This window comes from Manacus candei, unplaced genomic scaffold (genome assembly GCF_025592945.1).
Source record: "Manacus candei isolate 608988 ecotype Guabito, Panama unplaced genomic scaffold, ASM2559294v1 h1tg000088l, whole genome shotgun sequence".
In the NCBI taxonomy this organism is placed as follows: Eukaryota; Metazoa; Chordata; class Aves; order Passeriformes; family Pipridae; genus Manacus; species Manacus candei.
The window spans coordinates 6,180,567-6,207,248 of NW_026138136.1; positions in this window are offsets into that span (position 1 = coordinate 6,180,567).

Consider the following 26,682-nt stretch of genomic DNA (forward strand, 5'->3'; position numbering starts at 1 on the left):
GGGATGTGGACACAAGATGAAGTTGACTGTCCACAGGCAGAAGCACATGTAGGAAAGTGGATTTTGCGAGTGGATTATTTAAATAAAAAACTGGAGGATAATTCAAGGAAGGTTGAGTGATGAATGTTGCCTGGGACAAAGATTCATGTAAATAGATGATTTGCCTGACTTATTAACTTCAAATACCATGAAGGTCTAATGCTTTTATTTTAAACAACATCCCATAGTGTAACCTCTTAGTCCAAATCGTCACTGGGGTCACGACCATAGAAAATGGGCCCTGTGCAAGGGAAACCACCTAGTTCTGTTGACAAATACTTCAACAATATTTTTAGCTGGAGAGGGAGCTAGAGAAGATGGAAAGAATGAGCAGATTACTCGAGCAACAAAAGTGACCCTAGAATAGCTTCTCTGCATGTTCATAGAGGAAAGTGCTAACAGGAAAGATATGTTCCCTGAACCTAGCAATTATATTTTTTTACAGCCAGTAGCAGAACAGTATTCTCCTGCTTCCCTGCATTGAGTTTTGAAAATTCCATTTCAGTTCAACTCTGGACAGCTTGTGGCTCTGCTAATGCCTTTTGGAAGATGGAGATTTCATCATTTTTGTCAGTCTTCATCACACACCTTCCAAGAAAAAGCTATTATAATTAGAGAAGTCCAGGACTACAGATTTTAATGAATACAATTTTAAAAAGATACAACTTTATATGAAATAATTTTATGAAAATATTAATTTAAAAAATAGAATACATTTTATAAAAATAATAAATATTTTAAAAATAACTGAGATTTCTGAAATTCCATATTATGTTAATCTTACAACATATGATTCAGGGATGCAAGTGAACAAGTAAAGTAGAAGATAGTATTAGAATAAATATATCTGAAAATCTGTTATAATGGACATGATTCACTTATAATAGGATTCTTGTAAAAATGGCAATGTTTCCATTTAAAATATTCCTATTTTAAGTGTAAAGACATATTTTACATAGAAAGGGCTTGTTTTTGCTGGATTAAGAGTCTGCATATGAGTTAAAGATGCATGAAATGTTGCTTTTTCTTTATTTATACAGAAAAGCAAATAGCAAAGTTTGTCCTTCATAAGTCATGACATGATCTGCTTAACGCCTTCATAGCTTCATGTCTGATGAGTGGTGCATTCATCCCAAGCTCATGTTATTTAAATCTTACAGAGCAAGAAAACATCATATATTACACCTTTTTTGTTCTGTATATAGTAGCATTAGGAATCATGCTGCACCAGGATTTCTGTACCTTTATACAGGCAATTAACTTCCCTATAAGATGAATTTTATAAGTTTGGCAGCTGATTCAAAATAGTTATTGTTTGTAGAGTAAGTGAGTTTCCACAGTTTGGCTGTTTGTTTTTTTTTTTTTTTTCCCATAGAAAACTGAGGATAAACAACATAAAGTATCATAAGGATAATGTGAGATGATTTATAATTATTTCTGATAAACGCTGCGTATCTGGAGCTCCATGAAATTCCTTTCGCTCTCCTCTCCTGGCTGGTTAAAGTCTGCCAACCGTCCTGTGTTTTCAAAGAGTACTGCCTGGGCTCTTGCCCCTCATAGGTTTCCACTCTCTTTTACATGTTGATGACCATTTTCTCCCTTTATTCAGTCTGCAGCAATGATACCTCATGTTTCCTTCCAAAGTCCATAAAAATGTGGAGAAAAAACACCCTAAAGCATGAGAGCAGTTGTTTTACATTGTGCTAGTCACCAAAGAAAGCACTACAGTGAAACAGAAGTTTTCAGTCATTTTGGTGAGACAGTAGAGCGATTTTTTCCATGGGTCTTGTAACATTAAATAGAAAGGTAAAGTTCAATTAAAGCCTCATTATTGTAATATGATTAGATTTGAATTAATAACTTACAAGAAATATTTTCTAAATAATCAGATTTTTTTTCCTCCCCCCAATTCTTTGTGTAGTATCTATGAAATCAGCTTCCTTGGATGTTTATTTGCTATTCAAAAAGAAATAATGAAACTTGTAATTTATGGTGTGAACACGGGTTATTCTTTATGCCTATGTAACATCCACAAAAGAGTATGGTGTAATAAACACTTGAAGAAAAGCACCAAGATCAGTGTTTACAAAGCCATAGTGTTGTCTACTCTCTTATATGGTTCCGAATCATGGGTCATCTACTGCCACCACCTACGTCTCCTAGAACGCTTCCATCAACGCTGCCTTCGTACAATCCTAAACATCCACTGGTCAGATTATGTGACCAATGCATCTGTTCTTGAGCAAGCTGCTGTCACAAGTATTGAGGCCATGTTGCTGAGAACACAGCTGCGATGGGCAGGGCATGTCTCCAGGATGAAGGACCACCGCCTCCCTAAGATCTTGCTTTATGGTGAACTTGCCACTGGCTGCTGCATGAGAGGAGCACCGAAGAGAAGATACAAGGACTCCCTGAAACAACATCTCAACCTTGGCCATATTGATCACCATAACTGGTCTACTCTGGCCTCCAATCGGGAGGTCTGGAGACACACCATCTATAATGCAGCTTGTGAAGCACAGAAGACTAAGTAGCAATATCACAGAATCACAGAACCATTGCATGGGCAAGGTTGGAAGGGACCACAGTGGCTCACCTGGTCCAACCTCCCTGCTCAAGCAGGGTCATCCTAGAGTACATGGCACAGGATTGAGTCCAGATGGTACTTGAGTATATCCAGTGAGGGAGACTCCACAATCTCTCTGGGCAACCTGTTCCAGTGCTTGGTCACCCGCAGAGTAAAGAAGTTATTCCTCATATTCAGGTGGAACTTCCTCTACATCAGTTGTTGGTAACTACTTTCAGAATCTCTTGAAATAAAAGTATTTTACTTGACCCTTCCTTTTGTTTTTTTTCTTTTGCAAATCTATAGCATTCCTGAAGTGTATATAAAAGATTGGCATTCTAAAGATAGTATGCATGTTCACAAACATGTGAACCTGTATAACTCACACAAACCCATTGTCTATGAAAAATTTTGAAAAGAGTTGCACTAATTTAGGCAGGGTAATCTCTGAAACATTGTCAGTGCGTCTGTGAAAGTCCTAGCGCTCAGAATGCATGAAATGCATGATAACCTAAGGTAAACAGATGAAGAATTTGACCAATTGTAAAAAAATTTTTTTATTCACTATCTAATTATTTTCAGGTATAAAAACTGCTATAAGGTTTGAAGTCTGGAGCACATCCTACAGAGTGAAAAAGGAACAATCAATTTCCTTCACCAGTGTACAAAGTACTTTCAGTTTGTTGGTGGAGAAGCTAAATCATGTATTCAGAAGAGTAAGACTAAGCATCTTGACAGAAGCTTCAGCCTAAAAAAAAAGAGACTGGCTGGTGATTTACATAAAGTGCATAAAGCATTTTTAATGGATTTTCAAGGGTTTTGATAAAAGGAGGATATCATCAGCATTTTATGTTACTTAACATTTCTGTTGAAGAATATACTAAAGCATCTCTGTATATGAACATGAAATCCTGTGTTTGTACAAATTCACTTTTTTTCCCAAGGATGAAGAAAAATTATCTTCAAGTTCTGCCTGATGAATAGAAATCAAGACAATAACTTTACTACAGCTGATTGAAAAACAAATCTACTGGGGAAATATTCATTAAATATTTATTTCATTTAATATATAATTTTTTTTATTTATAGAGGTAAGTTCTGATCATATTTCACTGAGTGAAAGTACTGATTTTGAAATTGTTTATTATTTTGGACAAATACTGTAATAAACCTGTGCAGTAATCTTTACTGTGTTCATAAGAGAAGTCTGGTAGTCAATGCAGAACAAAACAGCACCTGTGGGAAAAAAAAAAGTGTGGCTAAAGGAAGAAAGTTTAGTTGGAATTAAGACTCTCCTTATTTGGGGGAAGCTTTCCAGGGTAACTAACATTAGATAAAACATACTTTTATTAAAGTAAAATTCATAGTGACTTTAAAATTATTTCAAACCTTGTGAGATAGGACAGCAGTCCAGGTGATGTGCTTAAATCCCATATGAAGTAAATATGGTTTTTCAGGTTTCATGAGAGTATATATACTTTCACACTCCCTTATTTTGACTCTTGGACATCCTTCCTGGCCAATAATCTTTCCTTTTTTAGTCTATAAGTGAACTTTTTCTTTGAAAGGCCTGTGTCAAGATTTATATTGGAATGCAGGCAGTTCATGCCCTAATAACACAGGGGCCAGAAATAATCAAAGAGTTTGCTAAAACATATTGCACCAACCTCACCCCAAACCCCTATAGTTTGAGAGCAAGGACTAAATGACCCTTTCAAAAGCTTCATTTCTTTTCAGTAAGAGGGCTAAAACCTCTTCTTCTTAATTCTATTCTGTGCAGTGCAAACTGCAAGCAAGAATCTAAACCCAAACACTTGAGAATCATCCCATTATTTCTGTGGTAGTTTTGAGACTGGAGTTATATAAACATCCTCCTTTTCTGTGCATAAGTGAAGAAATAAACATTTTAAATTTTTCTTAATCACCACGTAAGAATAATCGCAAAAAATAAATAAAAAGGAGCGATGTAGAGAAAGAAAAAGGGGAATAAAAACTGAAAAGTATTTTTTCAACAACAGTTATGCATGATTCATAAACTGAGCTTCAAGGGAAAAAAAAGTATACAAATTGTTAACATATTCCAAAATCTCACATGACAAACTTTTCTGGGTAATATCATTAACGATGCTGATCTCTCTTTTCCACTGGGGATGAAAACAAGCATGACCCACCCTGGGGTAATTTTAACTAAAGGGCACCACTTGAGAATTCACTTAATAATCTCAGTCTCAAGTCCTTCAGCCAACGCCAGTCACCTTGTAATGAGTATTTGCTTCACAATAATCTCCCTTTTCCCGAAAAATGGTATAAATGGAATTACAACACAATTGCCTCCTTTTATCTGATGAATTTGAAGCAGTAATATTGTGTTAGCCGGCCTTTTTGGAAGATATATTGGACTTTAATAAAATTTGATCAATGCATTTAAGTCAAATTGAGTTATATGTAAGTGGATAGGGTTGACATATGTTTCAATATCTGCGAGTGATACATTATTCTCCAGTGAGCATAAAATTTAATGAAATATAAATACCCATTAATCCTCATGTTTCAACCAATCAGTCACCGTTGCTCCTGCCTGCTGTTAGCAGAAGCAGGCCCAGAAAGTCATCTGTTTTATCTAAGCAGGAGCTCCAAACTGGAAAGACATCAGAAAGGTTGTGGAAGTGAGAAGGCTCAGAATAGGGGAAAATGTACCAGCACTTTTGTTGTTTCATGCTTTCTGAAATAAAACAATTTAGTGATCAAGTCTCTCTTTTAATCCAAATCTAAATATGATAGTAAGAGTCATTACCTTTCAAACTGGAATTCCACAAGGAAACATATTCATAGATGTTTTAGTTTTGTTTTTTAATAAAAACCTGACACATTCCTTCATTCCTTTTTTTTATAAATGACTGATTATGGTATATTTTGCATCTTTGTAAAGCTAATCTGCAAGAAAAGCTAATGCAACATACCAAGAACACCTTTCTCTGGAATTATCTGTAGCACTAGCAATCCAATCAAGGTGAACTTTGAGTACTGAAAGCATGAGATGGTATGGTGCAGTCTAAATGACAAATAGATCTGAGCAGTCTAAATGACAAATAGATCTGACACTAAAATTCCATATTTTATAGAATATTTCCATATATTCAGTTGTAGTTCAAAATATTTTCAAATCCTGTAAGATAAATATTTAAATAGAGTGGTACTAAGATGTACAAACTTAGAATTCAAAAAAATCACATGGTCTTAAGTCTGACTTTTCAGCTCACAATTTTGTCAATAAAATCAGAAAACCGAAACAAACAAGCATACATACATAATTTTGAGGTGAGCACTAAACCAATCTTTTCCCGGAATATTCATCTATTTGAATTAACAAAATTACACATAAAGTGAATTTTAGAGTGACCAGTTTAATTTCAGAACTGCATGTCTATCTGCAAACCCAGTTGCAAAGCTAGCCACCAAGCCCTTTGGTATGGAGAACACCTCCATTTGGGCTCCCTTACCTGCTTTGAGGCAAAGACTCAAGTATTCCAGGAGAGTGCTCTAACCACCAATTGTAAGATACCCAGCTGCAGGTCTCTCCTGGACTGTTCCAGTTCAGCAGTCATCGAATTGAACCCTCATTGGGACCTATCAAAAACTAAGAAAGCTGTTGTTCTGTATCAAGGATACAAGGACAAGAAAGCAGACTGTGGGAAGCCTCTGCTGTGTAGGAATATTTTCCTGTGATACAGGATGATATGGCCTCTGATACCACAGGCTGTATGTGAGGGGAGGAGCAGTAGACTTCTTGTCTCAGTTTTCTTAATGTACATTCCCATAACTCCCACTTTTGCTTTTGCAAACAAGATGTGAGCAGACTGAATCAAACATTGTGATGAAAAACGTATTAGCAAATTCGCATGAATCAAAGACTTTCTTCTCAGATTTGAGGAGCTAAGTCACAGAATTTGTCCAAATATGAAGTGTATTGGTTTCTCTAACATTCTCTATAGTGTTATCCTCATTTTTGTTATCAACCTGATAGTAATTTAGTTTTTACTATTGCAGTGTGTATTTCATCTGAAAAGAACCTGTCTTATATGTAGACATCTGGTTTATTATTTCTTTGTATTACTTTTGTAATCTATGCTATGCACTTTTAAGTTATCTGCTATTTAGAGATTTCTATTATCATGTTTAGGCCATTTGCTCTTCCTCCCCCTTTGAAAGCCTGCATGCAACTGGAAAAAGTCTGTCATTTGTGCAATGCTGCATAGGAATGTTCCTGCCACAAGGAATACTCTCAGTGGCTTTGAAACTATGGTGTTCTGCTAGAAAACCACAGAGCATTCAGAAGCCTGAAGAATCAATTTGCCATCTTGCTATAAGAAGTTCCCTGTACATAATCTATAGTAGGGATGCAAAAATGAAACACGGCAACACTAAAAGTAATAAAAAATTTAGATAAATAAGACTTTGGAATTTCTAATTTGCCCTTTCATCTAAGGTAAATGTACCGCAAAATGCAGGAGTGAGAGTACCTTTCATAACACAGAGAGGCAAATATGTTGCACATTATGCTGATAAAATTTGGATGTGTTATCATGATCGTAGATTATTTTGAGAGATAAGTTGTTCATGTTCAAATCTTGGTCCTTGCAGTAGAACATTCTAGAACATCACAGTACTTGAATGACTTATATTTTCAGTGACTAAATTGTTTAAGAACTTATTTACAACCCATAAACTAAAGTACAAGAAATATATGGCACCAGTTTACATCAAAATGCATGGGTTAGTACTCAGGGAAACAAGAGGAAAGACAATTTCTCTACTGCAGAGACCCAAAAGTAGTTGTTACCTCTATTTCTTACCAAGTTTGGAGACCTTTCTCTTCAGCTTTTTGCACCCTGCAAAATCTAGATATCAAGTGTCAAACAGCAGCTATACTCCTAAAACAATTGTTTTCAGAATTATGTAGTCAAAGACTGAGGATGATATATTTGAAGTGAATATGTTTCAAAAGACAGCTAACGTAGCTACAGAATAGTTATAAGGATAGCTAAGGACACATCAGCTCTTCTGGAAGTTTTCTGTCGCTTCTAGTACAAGAGGCTATTAAGCCAAGGCCCAGAGCTGGTAAGATTTTCCAAACTCACTGATGGTTTTGCACGGCCTTGAACATTGGGTGCTCAGTTCAGCCCAGCACAGCTTCAAACACAGCTGTGCCACAAACAACCACCTGGCCATATTTGTCATTGTCCTCCTCTTCTCTTGCAGATAAAACTGCACCTGACTGAAAGGTGGTTAAGTTGGGAAGGTCTTAAACATCCACTTTCTTATAAGCTTGTCTTTTTGGGGTTTCTGAAATTTTTCTGGGGTTTTTAGCATTTTGACACATATATCCATTGTCTTTATTTTTTTTTTTCCTGAACTTGTTATACCTTACATTTGATTACAACCTTGATGAAATAACCTCAGAGCAATCTAGGGAATTTCAAGGTACCATTGCAAAGATTTATGATTTTGGTATACCCTTGATATGTATATTTATATTGCAGTAAGCTGGGGGGGGTGGTGGAGGGGGGAAGGGAAGACACACACAGATATGGAGACTTATTATTATTTCTTTTAAACATTCAACACTTTGAGGTACAAAATTTCAAAGATAACCTGGATATTAATTGTCACAGAGAGAATACTCTGGTTAATACAAAACACATTGCTGGGATGGATGCTGACATTTGATTAATGTTATTCCTTTCATTTCTGTGCCAGAGATCACAAGAACTCCATACAAAATGTTTGCTAGTGAGTGTAGCGTAATTGTTAATATGTACTTTCTGATATGCCAGTGAAACAGTAAAACATATCTATGAAATTTCATGTTTTAGAGTTTTCATTTTAGTTCTCAGTGTATTTTATATTAAAGTTATGCTGTCATTTGTGCAGTGGGAAATGTGTATGAGTAGAAGTTAGTTTAATGGTGATTTTTTCTATTAAAAAAGCATAATCACAGGGATTAAAAAGCTGTCTTAAGATGTGGTCTGCCTAACTGCCAAGCACATTCTAGTCAAAACCGATGCCACTTAAAGCATGAACTCAGAAGCAGCCGAAGTTCTCTGATGAAGTATTAGAGATTATTATGCAATCAGTTTTCTTTTCAAAAAGTTCTTTTACGTCCTTCAAAAAAACTCAATGACTTGAAATATCACCAGATTTTGCTCTAGAAAGGGCAAAAAAACTACACATGAAAGTATTCAGAGACAAGTAAATATGAGGATATTTTAATAATCAACAAAACTTTCTAGGCAAGGCACTGGTCACCAAAGAGGTTTGAAAAATGAATTTCTAGCATACTGAGGAAGTAAAATACAATAATAAAAAATTAAATTACCATGGTAAACCAAATCAATGCCCCCTAAAGACAATAAGTATTTTCCTACTGTTATGAAAACACTTTAAATCAGAGCCAGAGAAAGAAAATATACATAAACCAGAATATACATAAGCCAGAATAATTGTAAGAACAATCTTATTAATTATAGAAAATTTCTGAAAGGAAAATTAAGGGGACTTTTAAAACAAGGAATGAGGTGGAAGATTTATCTGTTAAACTTAGATGCTATTGAGCTGGAATTGGATTCAGAGGGTGTTTTCATTTGCATATGTCTTTATTCATGCTCTAACTGCTCTCCTACTGTATGCTAGAGGACATAGAGTCCATCATTCATGATGGGGTTTTTCATATTTGCTTGAAATATATCTCTGTAGGCAGCATCCCAACTCATAATAAAGAAATTTTATATAATGGTAGACGTGTGGTATAGATCCCTCCACCAGTGACCATGCTAGGTTATCAAGGTAACAATATCTGAGCTTTTGTCAGCAGTTCCCGCACAATTGTGTAACTTACTGGTCCAGTGGACTTCCTCTGTTTGGAAATGATTGTTGCAAACTAAAGGCTATATTCTAAATTAAATTGCAAAATAAATAGAAATAAACTGGATAAACTGTCTGCTGCAATAGGACACAAATGGAAGATCAAGCAGAAACACATTACAAGCTCTGAACATGTATGTACTTGTCTACATAGTGTGATAAACTTCTAAAAATTACTTGAGTTTTGAGTAGATGGTTAAAATATGACAAGTTACTGTCATTCCAAACATATAGGAAACATATTTTTCATTATCTCCTCACAGCTATAATCGTGATTTTTTAAAATGAAAAAATGAACATCACCACTAGTTCCGCTGTCAAAATAAACTCAGTGCTGTAAGTTTACGTACCCTTTTACCAACAATTTGCTGTACCTGCTGTTCTCACATCTCAGGGGACTGTGTGAACTGTGCCCCACGAGTGAGACCACGGCCCTGCCCATACTAGTGTCACCTCAGCTCCTGGCTCATTCCCTTGTGGAACAATCCCACTCCTATTAGTTGCTGACAAATTCATCTAGACATTGGCTACCAAATAGATTTGGTTGTTAATCTCTTGTAAAACAACGGGAACTCTCTATGGGAACAGAGCTGCTCTGTCAAAAGAGGTTTCCTCATGCTGGGGTGAATTTTGGGAGTGGGGAGTGTTTACCTGTGTAAAATCAGAGAGCAAGTTCCATCACTGACTTAAGCAACCCTGAGGCCATGGTCCTTTGTGCAGTGGGTATAACTGTTCTCAGAGGCAACTGATATGGTAGGCATTCACAGATGCAGTTGAAGGAGATGACCACATTTACAAAATATATTGTTGTCTAAAACAAATATGTGTTATCATGTACAGAGTGAACTTAACCCTAAGATGATGAGCTCTCTACTGTTTAGGGTACTTACTTGCTATGAAAGAAAATGAATTTCACAGCTCTAGACTCATTCAAGGAAAGCAGTGCTTGAAGCTTTGGATATGGATAAAACGTTAGCTGTATAGCTGGATGGAGATTGGGTTTCTTCCTCCTTTTCTTTGCACAAAATGCAAAGTTCATGAGCTCAATTTGTTGAACTGAATTATTTTGCAATGATTAAAACTTCAATGGAGCAGAATAGCTTTCTTGCCCAACTTTAAGTCCTAAATTACCTTGGCCTTGAAATTATGGGTGTGGCAACACCTAATTAGTCTTAAAAATCAGTGCCTGTATAGCACCTCTGTAGATACCAATCATACATCACACAACCATAAGCCTGCATTTTTTTCTACAGTACAAATAATTAAGACTCAATTAATTTAATAGAGAGAGAGCGTTTGTTTTTCCTCATACAAGCTGATGGTGAGCATATAACAATGACTCTTACCCAACAAAAGCAGGAAATAATTCCTTTCTGAAGTAAGATATGAAGAGTGAGGTCACCATTAGATTTAGGATACACAAATTGTCTTGTTGATCATCCAGTATTGAGAACTTCTGTACTTATTCTGATTTACTATTAAAAAAAATAACTAGACTATAGCCTTAGGCTATGCAAATACACCTTTTCAATCCCCAGTCCTCTTTTCCCATACTTCCTTAGATTCCCAGGCTAATATCTTTGGTTTTTTCTGAGGATAAAAAGGGTAGTTATGGCTGAAATAGTAATTTTAAAAATGAAATAAAAATCGGTTCAAATTGATATTCAGTATTAATGTTAAAGCAAAAAAGTCAAAGTACTATGAAAAATTAAAGTTAAATAATAGGATGGAAATAAAGCTGATTTTTAAAAGTAACTGGTTTGTTACATTCCTCTTTTTCTGATGGTATTTTTTTCTGAATTGTTTATCCTAGAAAAAAAATGTTAGTGATGTAAATCTTTACAGTAGCTGGCTTTCCCCACATATTTGCAACTGCCAGGGCAATAAATTTAAAGCAAAGAAATGTACTGATGGATTGGAAGATAAAGGGACTTGATTTATACTGTCAAACTCTTTAGTGTTATGGCTTGGCAGCATTACCACATTGATAAATTTAAGAAAAATCTGGCTTTGTAATAAGAATGAGTTGGTCTAATATCATCTAGAACATACATCAATGTTAGTTTATATACTGCTAGTGAGAATGGACGAATAAAAAGAACTCCCATAAATATACTATGTTATATATGTTATATTGCATCACAAGCACATATTAAAAGAACTGGAAATTTGTGGCAGAACTGTAAGAGAGAAAAGGTATAAACGAGGAGAAAAAGCCTTCTCAGTTCAAATGCAGAGGAATAGGTTGTTATCTGTATAGATACTGCAGAGTATTGGTGTTGCCCTCCCCTGTTTATATTTCTGCCTTTTACTGGATGCTGTCAAATGCTTCATTCTGTTAAAATCCAAGTCTACTGTAAAGATACAATTGAACTTTTAAGATTTTTTTATACTAGTAATGAATTGGAAAGCATGATGTGAGAACTGGAATGACCTACAAATAGCCTACAAATAGTCCTTATGAATGCATTATCTCAAGTAAGTTTGCTGTAATTTTAAAAAGAGTAAAAATTTTGGTTGATAAAAGATGACCACTTAGATGGAATGTATGTGGAATTAGGAACAGTTTTGAATTAGTAACACATGACAATCTGAAAAAGAATAGCATGATACAGCTTCAATAAAGTAAACATGAAATGGTGTAACATGATGGACCGAAGGATTCTAAAAATTATTTGTCAGTGGAGAAGTCGAAGTGGGATTTTTCAACTGGGGCTTCGCAGGGACTATTTGTCAAGAATATTTTATTTTAGCATCTGCAATTAAATATGAATTAAAAATGTGGATAAACCTTATATATGGCATGAACTGGTAGATTTTAGATCATAGGCAGTGATTCAGCGATTCACCTTGTTGGATGATGAATGAACATATTCATCTCACTGGTCCATTCATACAAAAATGTGTTTTAATACAGGGTCAGATATCTATGATGCTTTAAAAAGAACATCCTGCCAGAACAAAGGCTTTCCTCCAGAACAAGCAAGACAGTTTCATGCTGTTGCCCTGACTGCGTTGGTTCATTTCAGCTTCTCTCTAGAACCTCCAAAGTACTCAAATATTCCTCATTTTTCATTTTTCACTTTATTTTTATTGGGTAACCTGGAACCCTTTACGACTAGATTAAATCTTTACATTAAAAAGGAAGTAGGAGACTGGCTGAACAGTTAACTGAGGTGTCATGCATCTGTATGTAATTTAGAGGTAAGTATATGTTTGAATTATATTTTCTACTTAAAAGCTCTGCAAAATACTCTGTGCTGCAATTGTAAAACATGACTGTTTCTCCAGAAGTTCTCAAGAGAAGCTTAGTTTTTATAATGTGTAATTTAGCTTTCCATGTGGTGGATTTTGACTTTTGACCATTCAAAGTGTAAAGCTCATTATCTCCTGAATTAACCTCTTTATTCATAGACATTGTAGGGATACTCTTCATTTCAAGATGCCCAGAGACAGGCTGAAAATGAAAATCCATATTCCAACTTCATGTCATGTCACATCATGTCATGTCATGGCTGGGCTTTGTGAACGAAGATTTAGGAAGGCTCTATCCACGTTTGTTACAGGCACGCTGGTGACTTACGAGGCCAATACAAGATAGACATATCCGACTGCAAAAGGCACAGCAGAAAGACTCCTTAGGTGGTGTATTCAGCAGGATACGATTCTTTCTGCGTTGTCTTTTCTCCTCGAGAGTGATCCTGCGTGCGTTCTCAAAGGAAACGGCAGTGTTGTAGAAGGTGTGTCTCCAGGCCTCCCGATTTGAGGCCAGAGTAGACCAGTTATGATGATCAATGTGGCCGAGGCTGAGATGCCCAGTGCAGAATGCCAAACAGACCATCGGCTTGTGCGCTGTAAACTCAAATTCAATCTCAAATTCAAACCTAAAAGGGGCAGCATCCCAAGGAGAAGACTCCAAGTTACAATCTCCAATCAGCCACAGTAAGAGACAGATTCCAGGCTAACCTTCAAACTAGGCTCGAAAACCATTCTACAGATTCTGCAGTCTCCTGAAACAATTTGGCACCATATTAAAAACAGCATCCTGCAGTTCTCTGAAGAATCCTTAGGGTTCTCCCTCAAGAAGAACAAGGACTGGTTTGATGAAAACAGTCAAGAAATCCAGGATTTGTTGAGGAAGAAGAGAACTGCCCACCAAGCATACCTTGCACTGCCATTCTGTCATGCAAGAAAAATGGTCTTTCCAACTTCATACCAGTTTAACAAATTGACAAAGGGGATTTTAATCTCTCCAATAGCCAAGGCTAGCATGGCATATGTTCTGCACCTTGTTACAATCATGGCTGCATAGGCCATTTGATCAGGACTGGATAAACCCTGCTACTAATGAACCAGTTCTAGATAAATCAGAGAGACAATCTTATTTGTTCCACAAGTTCACACATGTGATGAATAAATGATGACTTACATTGAAGTCGCAAAGTATTTTGCTCATGAACTCATTCTCATCTGGCCATTTCAATTATAAAATAGTTGCAAGGAATTCCAGTACTCTCACTCTACTCTTTTCGAAGGTATATATTTCATTTAGATTAGGACAATGAATAATTTTTTTTATGTTGCAGTCTTTTTGAAGGAATTGTTTAGGAACATCTCATACTGATTCTACGCTACTTTTTCCACTTGGCCAAATAAGAAAAATTACTCTAGCACAATGATGCCTTTTTTAACACCTCAAAGTTATTCAAATTCTTTGCTGATTTCCTAACATGTTTGAAATTATAGAGAAGACACAAAATGAATCTGAGTGCAGCTGCAGATTTCGCCTATGATATATTGTACAGTTTTCTTCAAATTTATTAATTAAAAATGGCTGACATAATGATTGTCAATTCTTAACTGCTGTCGGTACCTTCCTACACATTTATTGGTGCTTTCAGCACAAACATTTGAAACATGTCATCCCTGTGTTTCACACCTGACCTGTTCCTTGAATACTAAAAGAATATCTTGTAGATAATAGCATTAGCATTGAGAGGTTCTCTCTCAATGACAAAAATACCCATTTTGGGTTTGGATTAACTCTGTAACACAGGAAATCTCAGAAGGTTTTTCAGTGAAATAAAGAAAAAAAGGTGGAGAAGTTTTGTTGCAACAAAGCAAGGTGCTTTTTCTTGCTGATGTAGTATCAGCTTTCTGAGTTTTACAGAAAATTTCAGTTATACAGAAAGAAACTTTATTCCATGAGAGGATATTAGGACCAGGGTCTGCAGTATTATGTTCTTACCCTTCTGTAAGTGAACATTTCGGCATTCAGGGTGACAGATTTGTTAGCACAGGAGATTCTAGACTTTACAACTCCCAGTACGTAACTCTTGTAGAGTCATGCTTACTAATAAGTCTGATGAGGCATCCTATGCAAAACAGAAGAGCATGAAAGGATGGAGAATGTTTAAACATCTTCCACTGCCCACATATTTAAATGCTAACTCTTGGAATACAGTGCCTTGAAGTGAGTAAAGGGGGTAAATTTAAGTTCACATGCTCACAGAAAGGTGATAATTGAATTCTTGAACTTCTGCTTCCTCAATGAGTTCATTAGGTTGTGAATGAAATGCAGAGAACTCCTACTCTTTTTTTTTAATAGCAAACTTTGCCTAAGGAAGGTGTGTTGAGAATAAATATCTGATTTGTTCTTTTGGGCACAATACAAGTTATAAATTATGGTTTTTAAATCCAAGACTCAGGTCTTGAAATGACCTTGGGACATCCATGTTAACAGACACCTGAAAATGTTGACGGAAATAATTCTGGAGACAGTTGGCACCTCCACACAGTTTAGAAGGTTTGAATTTTGTATTTGGCCAACAATGTAGGATCAATGCAGGACCTGCACACCCATCCCACTGAAACAGTTTTTCTTAAGTTGTATATCACTGGTGATTTATTTTCTGAGTCCCGACAGAAAGAAAGCCACATATCCACACAAATTTGACAATTATGCATGTTAAAAGGCTTCATTAATCTATATAAACTGAAGTGTTTAGATAAAAATATTTCAGTCCTTGTATTAAACAATACTGAAAACTTTTTTATACTTTTCTGTCTCTGATGTTACAATTAAATAACAGAGTCTGTGCCCACATGTGTGATGGCAAAGTACAATCAACTTAAAATCTAACTGAATGATTGCATTTACCTTGGAAGAAAATCATAAGCCACAATAAAAAATTTTGTTATAGCAAAATAATGTTGTACTTTCCAGACTTTTGTTTGGGTTTTTTTCCCCTATATACAATTTTCTAAGACATTGCAATAGATACATTATTTTTCAATAATACTATATGTAAGCTTACATTTATTTTCTATACATACACGATTTATAGAGGACTTAATTCTTTCTCCCTTAATGAAGTTGAGCAATAACTTTACAAATAGTTTCATTGTAATAGAGTATATTGTATTACAGCCCTTTTAAATAGTGTAATGACTACACTTAGTATGTAATTAACAAAATACTATATTATCTTACATTTAAACTTTTACCTTTTAATATCATAATAAATTAATTTTTTAATGTAACATTTAGATTAATATTTCTATCTCCCTCATGGGGTTTTTTTGGCAGAGATTAGGCTGGTAATTTTTATTTGGTATGTGTTTACAAACTTCAGGCTAAATTTTGCAATCCTTTGTTCATGACTGTGAGCACTTACTCAGGTAGCCTCATCAGTTCTAATTTTCCTGCGACCAAGTGCCTTGATTACCTGCTTATCCATTTTTCCTTCAAGCACATTGGTGCTATGCTCTAACACCCACAATTTTCTCTTCATTTAAATTCCTCTTTAAAAGCTACTGGTTTTGTAATGACTACAAATTGTTCTAGTCTTGTCCTGATTGCTCAAGTGGCAATGATTTCTGCCTTTCTGCTAAACTCTTTTTGTCCCGTTGCTTCATTTCCCAACTTACCCAGCTTAGTATGCAGGGAAAGTCTGGAGATGTGATACATCTTGTGCTGGGCATGCTCAGTGTATTCACTAGTTTGTAGAAAGGATGCCCATTGGTTTGTCTGCTTTTAATTTGGCTGAAGTGGACATCTTAGGATATCCTTGCCACAAAAAGAGCTTTACCTAATAAGTGGAGTTGTGAAACTAAGCTATAATATACTGAAAGGCTCTCAGTGAAATGAATTTTTCATTTTCTTATATCAGCGGACCACTGCTGTTAAGCTCTTTTGTTAAAAGTGTAGAGTTTTTCTAAAACAATATCTTAAGTCAGATACCTACCATAGAAAATGCAATCCAAACAGCTAAAGTTTGACATCCTAAAAGCAACAAAAGAGAACTTTATAATGAAAACTGGTAGGCTGTTTTAAACTGTAGAATTTTGTACCAGAAAAAACACTGCCAGGAAAAAAATAATCATAAACATTTCAAGGCAAAAATGCAACTTGATATAAGTTATATGACAGCTAACCTTGGATTTTGTTGCAAAAAATGTGCACAATCTTACTTACAATCTTACGTGTCTGCAGAAACTTTGGTTAAATACCGGGATGCAGCTTTCAGAGTATCAGGAGGAAGGAAGTAAAGCAAAAATCCAGAGAAGATGGATAATTTAAGCATCTGATTACTGCTCTGATGGAGTAAATGTAAGGTACTTACTGGCATTTCTCTATGCTCAAAGGGAAGCTAAGAGAAAAGTAAAAAAAAAAAGAAAAAAACCCCAAACCAAACCAAAACCAAAAAAAACCAGAATAAAAAGTAAACTAAAGGTTTTTTATCTGATTCAGAATACAATAATATAACCATGTAAAATGACCAATTTTTCTGTCACCCTTATTAGCAATTAGCACCCTTATTAGCAATATTATAGATTAACTAGGTCCACCTGATTAATTTACAGAACCTTCAACATAAAAGGCTTGCTCATTTTTCTTCAGACAGGCAGTATGATATTTACAATTTTGCTAATATATTGCAGAAACTTTGCTTTCAAATTTCTAATTAAATCTTAAATTAGTTGTAATTTTTGAAGGAAAAAATACATTTACCTGTGTCCTTGAAGATTCGGTTTGGTTGATTTTTCAGTTTGAAAACAAAGTGAAACATGCTGTAGGAATTTCTTTTCCTATTCATCTCAGTAGCACGGGATTTCAAATGTATGATTCATTCTATCAGACAAAAACGGCTGTTATTATACCAAGCTGCGTTTCAGAAACAAAGTGGCAAATAGCATTAAACACATACAGCGTCAGACAGGTCACAGAGGAAAAAGCAGATTAACTCAAGTATCTTGTAATAATAATGACATTTTGGTTGTAATTGAGATTAATTTTATCTATAGTGACAAGAATAGACATTTTTCCTTTTAAGTGTTAGTTGTAAAATTAGACCATGCAGCCATCATCAGGGCTTATCTTGTTCTCTATCTATACAAGAGTGATAATAACAGGTGAAATATTTTGTAACCAATATGCCAGGGCTAATAACACATGGTTTTATATGACTCAGAATAAACCTTGAAAATTGGAATGATAGTTATTTCACTCAATTAAAAAAAAAAGAGAGATTACCTTGTTTTTAAAGCCTATAAGTAGTAGTCACTATCTATTTATACACTGTGTATATAAGGTTTCTATAAAATGTCTCTAAAGTTAAACTTTGGTGCAAACTTTACCTAGATCTTCTCCTTACAGTGAAACTTCTTGGCAAGCAGTGATCTACAGTTAGAAACTCTGAAATGCGCACTCTTCCCTTTCTGGTTCTTGTTACATTCAGCTATTTGTTTGTTACCTTTAATTAATTGTTTTTTTAATTCTGGTAGAACAAATTGGCTCGGAAGGCTAAAGATGTTAAGAAGAACACATTGTACTAAACATTTATATGATTTGCGAGGACTTCAAAGATCTAGAACTAGCCTAGCTCATTTTCATTGCAAATACTGACTCTTAAAAATTTCTCGGGCCTTTTGGTACACCTACAGAAGGGAACAAAAGTAGATTAAAGTGCTAACAAAATAAAGTTACCGAGTCCTCCATTCCCATGTCTATAAACTGCAGTCTTTATAAAGATATTTTTTAATACTAATAAGCTTTTTAGATTGCATTAAAAGATGACACCTTTTGGAGGAGATAAGCAAGAGTTAAAGAGGAAATTATTATCTGAGGTGGCTTAGAAGTTTTTAATTTCCCTTTAAATCACAAGAAAATTCACTCAGAGAGTGAGTGAAAATTACAGAAAAGTTTTTAAATTCTGATTCCGGTACTTTCTCGCACCTTTGTGCCTGGAGAGAATCATAGAATCATTTAGGCTGGAAAATAAGATCCAGCCATAAACCCAGAACTGCCAAGTCCACCACTAAGCCAAAGGCCACATTTACATGTCTTTTAAGTAGCTCCAGGAGTGGTGGCTCAAACACTTCCTTATGCAACCTGTTCCAATGTTTAACAAACATTTTGGTGAAGAATTTTTTCCTAATATCCAATCTAAACCTCCATGGCACAACTTGAGGCTGTTTCCTCTGATCTTGTCACTAGTTGCCTGGGAGAAGAGACCAACACTCACGTGGCTATACTCTCCTTTCAGGGAGCTGTAGAGAGCAATGAGGTCTACCCTGAGTCTCCTTTTTTCCAGGCTAAATAAACCCAGCTCCTTCAGCCTCCCCTCATAAGACCTGTGCTCCCGACCCTTCACCAGCTTAATTCTCACTTTTCTCACTGAAAAAAAAAAAAATCACTATACTAAAATGCTTTTATTGAGACAAATAGAAGAGAAACCTTCTGGAAAAAAAAGCCAACCAGAAGTAAATCAAGAAACACAAAAAAATCAGGACTGAAGGAAGGACAGGAACATCAGTTTTGTTTAGGAAGGGTTTGACATCTGGTTAGATCAGACAAAATTATTTTTTAAGTACATCTCTCTTGCCTTATTGATCTCAGGTCATTTTCAGGATTCCATAGCCCATGCTCCCTACTTTGCCGTATTCAAATCACACTATAGACCCCTTATTTTGGTAAGGTTGAATATTCTTACCAACTTCTCTGTGCCCTTGTATGCAAGGAGCTAACCTGCTTTTTTATTCCATAGGATGAATTGAGAGCATCCTGGCCTGCTAATAGATGTTGATGTTAGATTCTCTACAGATTGTCTTCTGTTGGCTGTCCTCTCACTCTGTTCCCCATGCCTGGCTATGTCTTTTGCCCCACCATCATACTGTAATACTTGGCTGCCTCAGCATTTCTCACTCATGGGCCAGGACTCCAGTCCTTGCTGACATATCTCATCTTCTGCCTAGGCTCTCAGCCTGTGCAGCTTTGTCTCCACTGCAGCGCGGAGTTAAATACAATTATCCATCCTTGTACCAGCTAACTACCCATCCTAGCACATATAGTTCTGTAAGAATTGCTTCTGCATGTCTTGAAAACTTTACTATGTGTTCTTATTAAAACTGTGGGCTTTTATTACTACTATAAACACATATGGAATTAAGGAGTGGAAGTTTTCACAACTCATAAGAATTGAACTATTGGCCAGGACAAATCTGTTTTTCCCTGTGAACTAGCAATGTTGATTTGTTCCAGTCTTTATAGGATTCAGTTCTAAGTAATCTGTCAGGATAAAAGAAAAATTTTCCAGCAGATTTAGTGCTGGTCAAGATTTAAAGAGAAAAGAAGCAGAAAAAAAGAAAAAATTCTAAGCTTACTCCTAATATTACTTCTCACTACAGAAACTCCCTTTTCTTATTTTTTAAGGGGAAGCTGTAACAAAGCTTCAGAAATGGTTGAACATGAAAATTATCAGTACTTTTAAGTTGCTGTTTCAGTTCTATATTACACAGGCATAGAAGCTAGTTGCAAACAGTTTTCTTATTTTTCTACTAACACTTGCGTGTTCAGATAACTGACATACGTAAAGAGAGAGACAGACATAAAAGGTCTAATGGAGCCTATACACATATCCTATAGACACATCTTCATCCTTGTCTTCCACTCCCCACAATAACCTTAGTTTCTTCTTCACTGTGTTGTCAGTTGCATCCAAAATGGAGAGGAAAAGGTGCATACTGCTGGTACTCCAGAGATGCCAGTCTTAGCATTAGATATTATGGCCATCTTTATGAAAATACAGATTAAGGATTGAAAATCCAATGTCCACTTCCAATTTAAAAGAAAATTTTACTTAGCCTGTATGATTATAGGAATTATTTTCCAATTCAGACAATTGCCACTGATTAAAAAAAGGTACACACAAATCATGAAGAAATAAATAATTTATCCTTAATATTTTTAACTGCCTCAAACAAAAAAGCAAATTGCAGTGAGACAAAGCTATACCCATATTTACTCTAAGTATGCAACAGTTTGAAAACTATTTGAACTCCTTTTTTTAATCATATGTAGTAAAATGATTGCATAAATTATTTATTTGTTTATTTATTTATTGTTTTATTAATTATTTACCAAGTCAAGTAGCCAAGAAAATTAGCCTGGAGGAACCAGGCTTCAGAACTATTTTATAAACAAATCCTTTATTAAGATCTATATGTCTACTCCACAAAACATCATCCAAAAAGTTTTGTTATGTGCAGAAGACACATCTTGTGAACTTTCCAAAGTCTTCCAGGTTATATTTTGGGATTTCAAGCACCTAAAAAGTCATTATAATCATGGGTTGATATTCAATAGACATATAGACGTATTTCTTTTGCTGCTGTAGAAAAGATGGTGTTATTTATGTCACTGTAACTTGAAACAAAAATCATAAATTAATGGGTGAATTTTTTATTGGCTCTTTCAGGTTCTCTCAGTGCTGAACTTTTGAAAATTCACCAATGACACAGCCTTGGCTAGCACCATGTCTCAAATTAGAGTAAAACAGATGTATAATTAATAAAACAATACAGGGCATGTTTTAGAAGATATTCAACATACATGTTAATCTTGAAAAATGCAAGATTCCTTCCCTTTTGGTCTCTGCCAAAGCTTCTCCCACTATATTATGAGTGATACCCCACTCTAGGTAATACCAGGATCAGACTCCATCTTCACCCTGTTTTAGCTTCACAACAAACTCAATTCCACTTCTGAAATATCCTTGCCTACATGCAGTTCATCAGTATATCATCAGAAAAGGACATGGCATTACTTTCATGTAATATTAAAAGTAATAGCTAAAACCCTCCTTTTTTAATCACAGATGCCAGAAGGCATTGCTCATGCAATTTCAGTCTTCAGAAGACCATCAGGACTTGAGTGGTTTGGTCTGTGCTCCAAGTGCTAAGCAGGTGGATTGCCAGGGGGAGGGAAATTCTCACTAGGGCTTTAGGCTTCAGCACTGCATGAGTCAAGCAGCTCAAGCTGAAAATGCCCCTAATTATTCTTTGTACTAGAAAGGTTCATTTAGGTGCCTGACCAAAGGGCTCCCTTGAAGCTCTGTGGCTTTAGAGGGTGGCACGAAATCCCCAGCATCTTAGGTGCCTGCTAGTGAGCTGCAAGTCAGCTTGGGAACCCTGAGAAGTATTGGTACTTCATAGTATACCTCCTGCCAGGTGTTCTGCCTCTCTGAGACCTGCTGCCCTGAGTCTGCTATAGGTGCAGGACTAGCAAAGGAAGAGAAGGATCAGGTTAAAAAGACTGAATAGTTGCACACAAGAGACAGAATTTATTTTACATGAAAGCTCTAGATAGCCTGTTGTGGGTTTGTTTGTTGATTGACTATGTATCTAGTGTGTTTGTTCAACAAAATAGGGCATATTTTACCAAGTATACATAGAATTTGCTGGAAAACAAAAGTTCTGTCTTCTAAAAATCTCAGTGTTTTCTCATTCTTTTGCATTAGATAGAAAATGAATTTTGAAAAGGCTACAGTTCTCTGAGAAAGTAACTTGTCTGTGCTCCATGTAGAGGCATAGGAAGAGCTGCTGTGATAGTGGGATAGTGCCACTTCCACCCGCTCCCTTGACTATGCCTTTCACACAGGACAGGGATTTAGGTGGTACAGGGTCACCTCTTGCAAACCTGGGTAGGGATTTTTCCCTGCTGACATAGTTGCTTACTGGTTAGGTCTAGGTATGCTGCTCTGGCAGGCTTTGTTCCTTTAGGCAGGCAGTCTGCTGTCTGCATAGGACATCATGCATAGAAACTCAACAATCTGCAATATAACTGTGGGATGGTCTTGGATTTCTCTCAGCCCTTCTTCCTTGAAGGTTCAGCCTTTTCTTTTTGGCTTTGGATCTGCACTGACTTGGATCAACACCTGGCTTGGTCAAAGCTTGCACAATGAGTTTAATAATAAAGCTAGAAATAGATTGATGTGCCCCAAGTTCAAGTGCTGACTTTCTCTAGCTCCTTCTTCTAAGATTTGATAGCCTGAAAAATAGCAACAGACCTGATGCACTGTTCATGCATGTTGTAAGGTAAAGAAAGAAGCTTAGTGTACAAGGAAAATCCCACTAGGCATACAGAAGAAATTTTCATTTTCTTGAGATGAAAAGTTACCCAAATGGAAAATGAAACCCCAATTAACACTAGTTTTGTCTAAATATTCATAAACACGTTACAATTCTAACAGCAAACTGAATAATGTTTAACTATTTTTGTGTTATCTTACTGATTCTTTCAGTGATCTTATTTCAAAATTAATTAAATAATGAAAAATAACAGCAGCATTATCACTTTTTGTCCTGCATTTGTGTTGTGGTACATGGCAAATCAGGTTAAAAATCACCTAAGTGAGAACTGAGTTCAGATTTTTTAACCTTCAGCATTGCAGAATTACTAGACCTTGACTGCTACCAGAAATCTGAAATAACCACCTTGCAGGTACGCACGTTTGGTTAACACTTTAAATTAAGTGTCTCAAATAGGGATTTAATTTAGCTTTAAGAGGAGAGTTATTGTATGCTAATTAAATCTCAAATCATTCCTAAAATGGTATTTACTGAGGTTTAACAGCTGTGTAATAGAAATAGAACATCTATGTATTTGCTCACCTTACATAAACAGGCTTTTAATAATCAATGGAAATTCAATTAACATGAAAAAGATTCTATGGAAGCTCAGCAATTATGTATATGATCACCTTTTAAGGCCTTCCATTTAGTGTTACTAGAAGCTTAATCCTTTCTTATATATATTCAAATTTTATTATATTACAATTTTTTTTCTCTCCTTCTTTCCTTCGTAATTGTATAACTTCTTATTCCCTCATATCTGCAGAGCTTTCCTTTTCCCTCTTAAGTATCTACAGACTGGTGAACAATATTGTCCTAAAAGAACTCTGTTTCATTTTGTTACTGTTCCATTTATAAACATTTAAATGACTATTTAACCTGAATCTAATATGCTTCTGCTTATTTTGTTGTTTTGTTGTTTGTTTGTTTTTCCTGGTTTAAATATTATGCATAGCTATAAAGGGCAAGTTCTAATTCCTTGCATCCATCAGTGTGGTAAAAACTGAACAGTAAGAGCACTGTCTGAACATATATTTAGCAATATATCACATTTTGGTAATCAGAATCCATCAATACATTGGAGGTCAAGGTAATAGAAATATCAACTGTTTTCCCCAAGAAAGGAAACTTTCATGTTCTATTCCAAGATTAAATACACATATGCAAAAAAAGACTGAGAAGTGTAAAAATCTGATTTTGGTTTTATTTTAAAACAGAAAGCAAAAATGAGAAAGTCTGTGGTAGAAGTCTATTCCTTCACATTTGAAATGCATGTGACATTGCTTGAGCATTTCTAAATTATTAGGTGGAGTTTGACAAGAATGTGAGGTAGAACTGAGATTGCTAGTGAAATGAAATAATTATCAACACAATTTTGAAGAGCTATTTTTATATACTTAATAAAATGTAGGAACGCAATTATTTACTGAACCGGGTTGGAAAATGGAGGTTTTGTTCTGTGGGGAATCCCTGACACCTGGAACCTTGTTTTCTGAATTTGATCAAAATTCTAAAAATTTGAAATTCAGAGTTTTGGGAGTTTGTTTTTGGTTTGGGTTTGGTTTGTTGTTGTTGTTCCTGGTTTTTTGGTTTTGGGGTTTTTTTATGCTGTCCTAGTAAGTCAGTCGTTCTTAAGTTTGAATAGGTAAATGAAGACTGAAGAGTTAGAGAAGCCTGACTGCCAGCTAGATACCCCTTTGCAAAGTGTACCTGAGAGTTGACTTGGGGATCAGAAGAAGGAAAAGCATGTCATGGCTCTGCGTCTTGTTCTACTGTTACTGTCACTGGTAGTATATCTCTTGTCCTATTGCCAATTCTGTTATATCCCTTCATCTGTCTGAATGTCTTTTCAGACCATATTTGTTGTTTCTCTTTCTGCCATCATCCTTACTTTCTCCTGCCCCATCCCCAGGGCAGCATGGGCTGTACTTCCTTTGTATCAGTGTCATCTGTGCCTGCGTCCTGTAGGGTGATGAAGAGTGTCCCTCTACCCTGTAGCCATCATCCTTTCATCCAGAAGCTCCTGGACAGACCAATGAGGTGATTCCTGTATACTGAGGGAGTATTGGTTGTAGAACTTTGTCCCACTCAGCTTGCTGCCATGCACAGAACTGTTCCAGAGGTGTTAGCACTCCCTTGACTCAGGGTTCCTGTGAGCAGTATCATGTGATTTGTTCCTCTCTAGTGTCAAGTATCTAGCTGTAGCACAGAGAGACATTTTTCTCTTTTGCTGATTCTTGCAGAGAAGTGTGTAATCTCCCATTAGGTACCTAACCAGTTCATTCTGAGAAAGAAGAAGAAGTAATATTTTTGTGAAAAGAGTTGTAGGAGATGGAGACACAGAATCCATTTTTGCTATGGGGGAATTGAACTCACGTAAGTAGTATGCTAAGTTTATCTCTCACTACAAACTACAATAAGGTAATAGAGAGGCTGCCAGTCCCTCCCAACACTGTTATTCTATGTTGACTGGGGTCTCTATACTAGTTTCTTGACGTATTGGAGGAGGAAAACAAAAATATATTTAGCACACTATTCGTAACTTGCATAGAGAATAGTTTCACCCTCGTAGAAAACTGTAGGAAAGAACAATGTTTTGCTCTGTACAGCTGGCTTTTAAGCACTGTCTGGTATTTAAATAAAAAATAATTGTTGAAATGTGAGTGTCAAAGGAGTGAGTGGGAAGACTAATTAATTGCTGTTAGTAGACATACTTTTATGTTGCAGGCTGGTTGGAAATCTGTGTTGAATGAGCAAACACCTGTAGTGAAATGCAATGTCTCTGTAAATTCTTCATCCAGTTCAAGAATGGAGCACTTCTAATGGCAGAGAATTTTCAAGGAGACAATACTCTATATTAAAATACTGAATGATTTCTCAATGAACTTGCTCCTTAATGATAAATTTGCAAACATAAGAATTAAAGCAGAGAAAATGAACTTTATAGAAGTTGGAAATGTAAACCAAAATCTAATTTCAGTTGGAATAGTGAGAATTGAAATGTGAGTTCTTTTTTTTTGGCAATGTAGCTGCTACTTTGATTAAGATTTCGTGAAGCATTTCTCTGTATAAATGAAGTCATGCGACCTCCTGAGAACTTTAATGAAAAAATCAATATGCAACAAACTATAATTTAGTGGGACCCACACAACATACACAAGCCCAACAAAATAAGGAAATGAGCCAGTGTTTACCTGTGTATAACTGCCAAACCTCCAGCTGAGAAGAACTCAGCCAGTGACTGTGCTCCCAGACTTGGGTCAGCCCTAAAGTGCTGAAATTATCTTCTTTCAGAACTCTGTATGAAAGGAGAAAAATAAGTGCCTCTGTGTTGGCATGAAGGCTGGAGGACCAAATGAAACTAGAGTGAAAAAATGTCAGTTTAAAAAACATAATTCCCTTCTCTCTGGTAGCATTGATTTCTGGAGCTGTCTCTGAGTTATATGACTTTTAAAGCTCTAAAACATCTTCTCCACTTCTGGTTTGTGTCTGAAGATGGAATTTGAAGAGTCAAATCCCACAAGAAAGGCTCTATTTGAAGCACTTCCAAACCAATCTGGAAAAAAACATAACTTCAGAGAGTTCAGGATAGCTTTTCATAAACATCAAAACATTTTTGTTCTGTCTACTGAAAATTTACTGCAAGTGATTTGAGGTTAAGTCTTCAACAGTAGTATCTTAGGGAAATACCAGCATTAGACTGTGTGCAATATCTTGGGCATCGTGCATGAGGAAACAAGAAT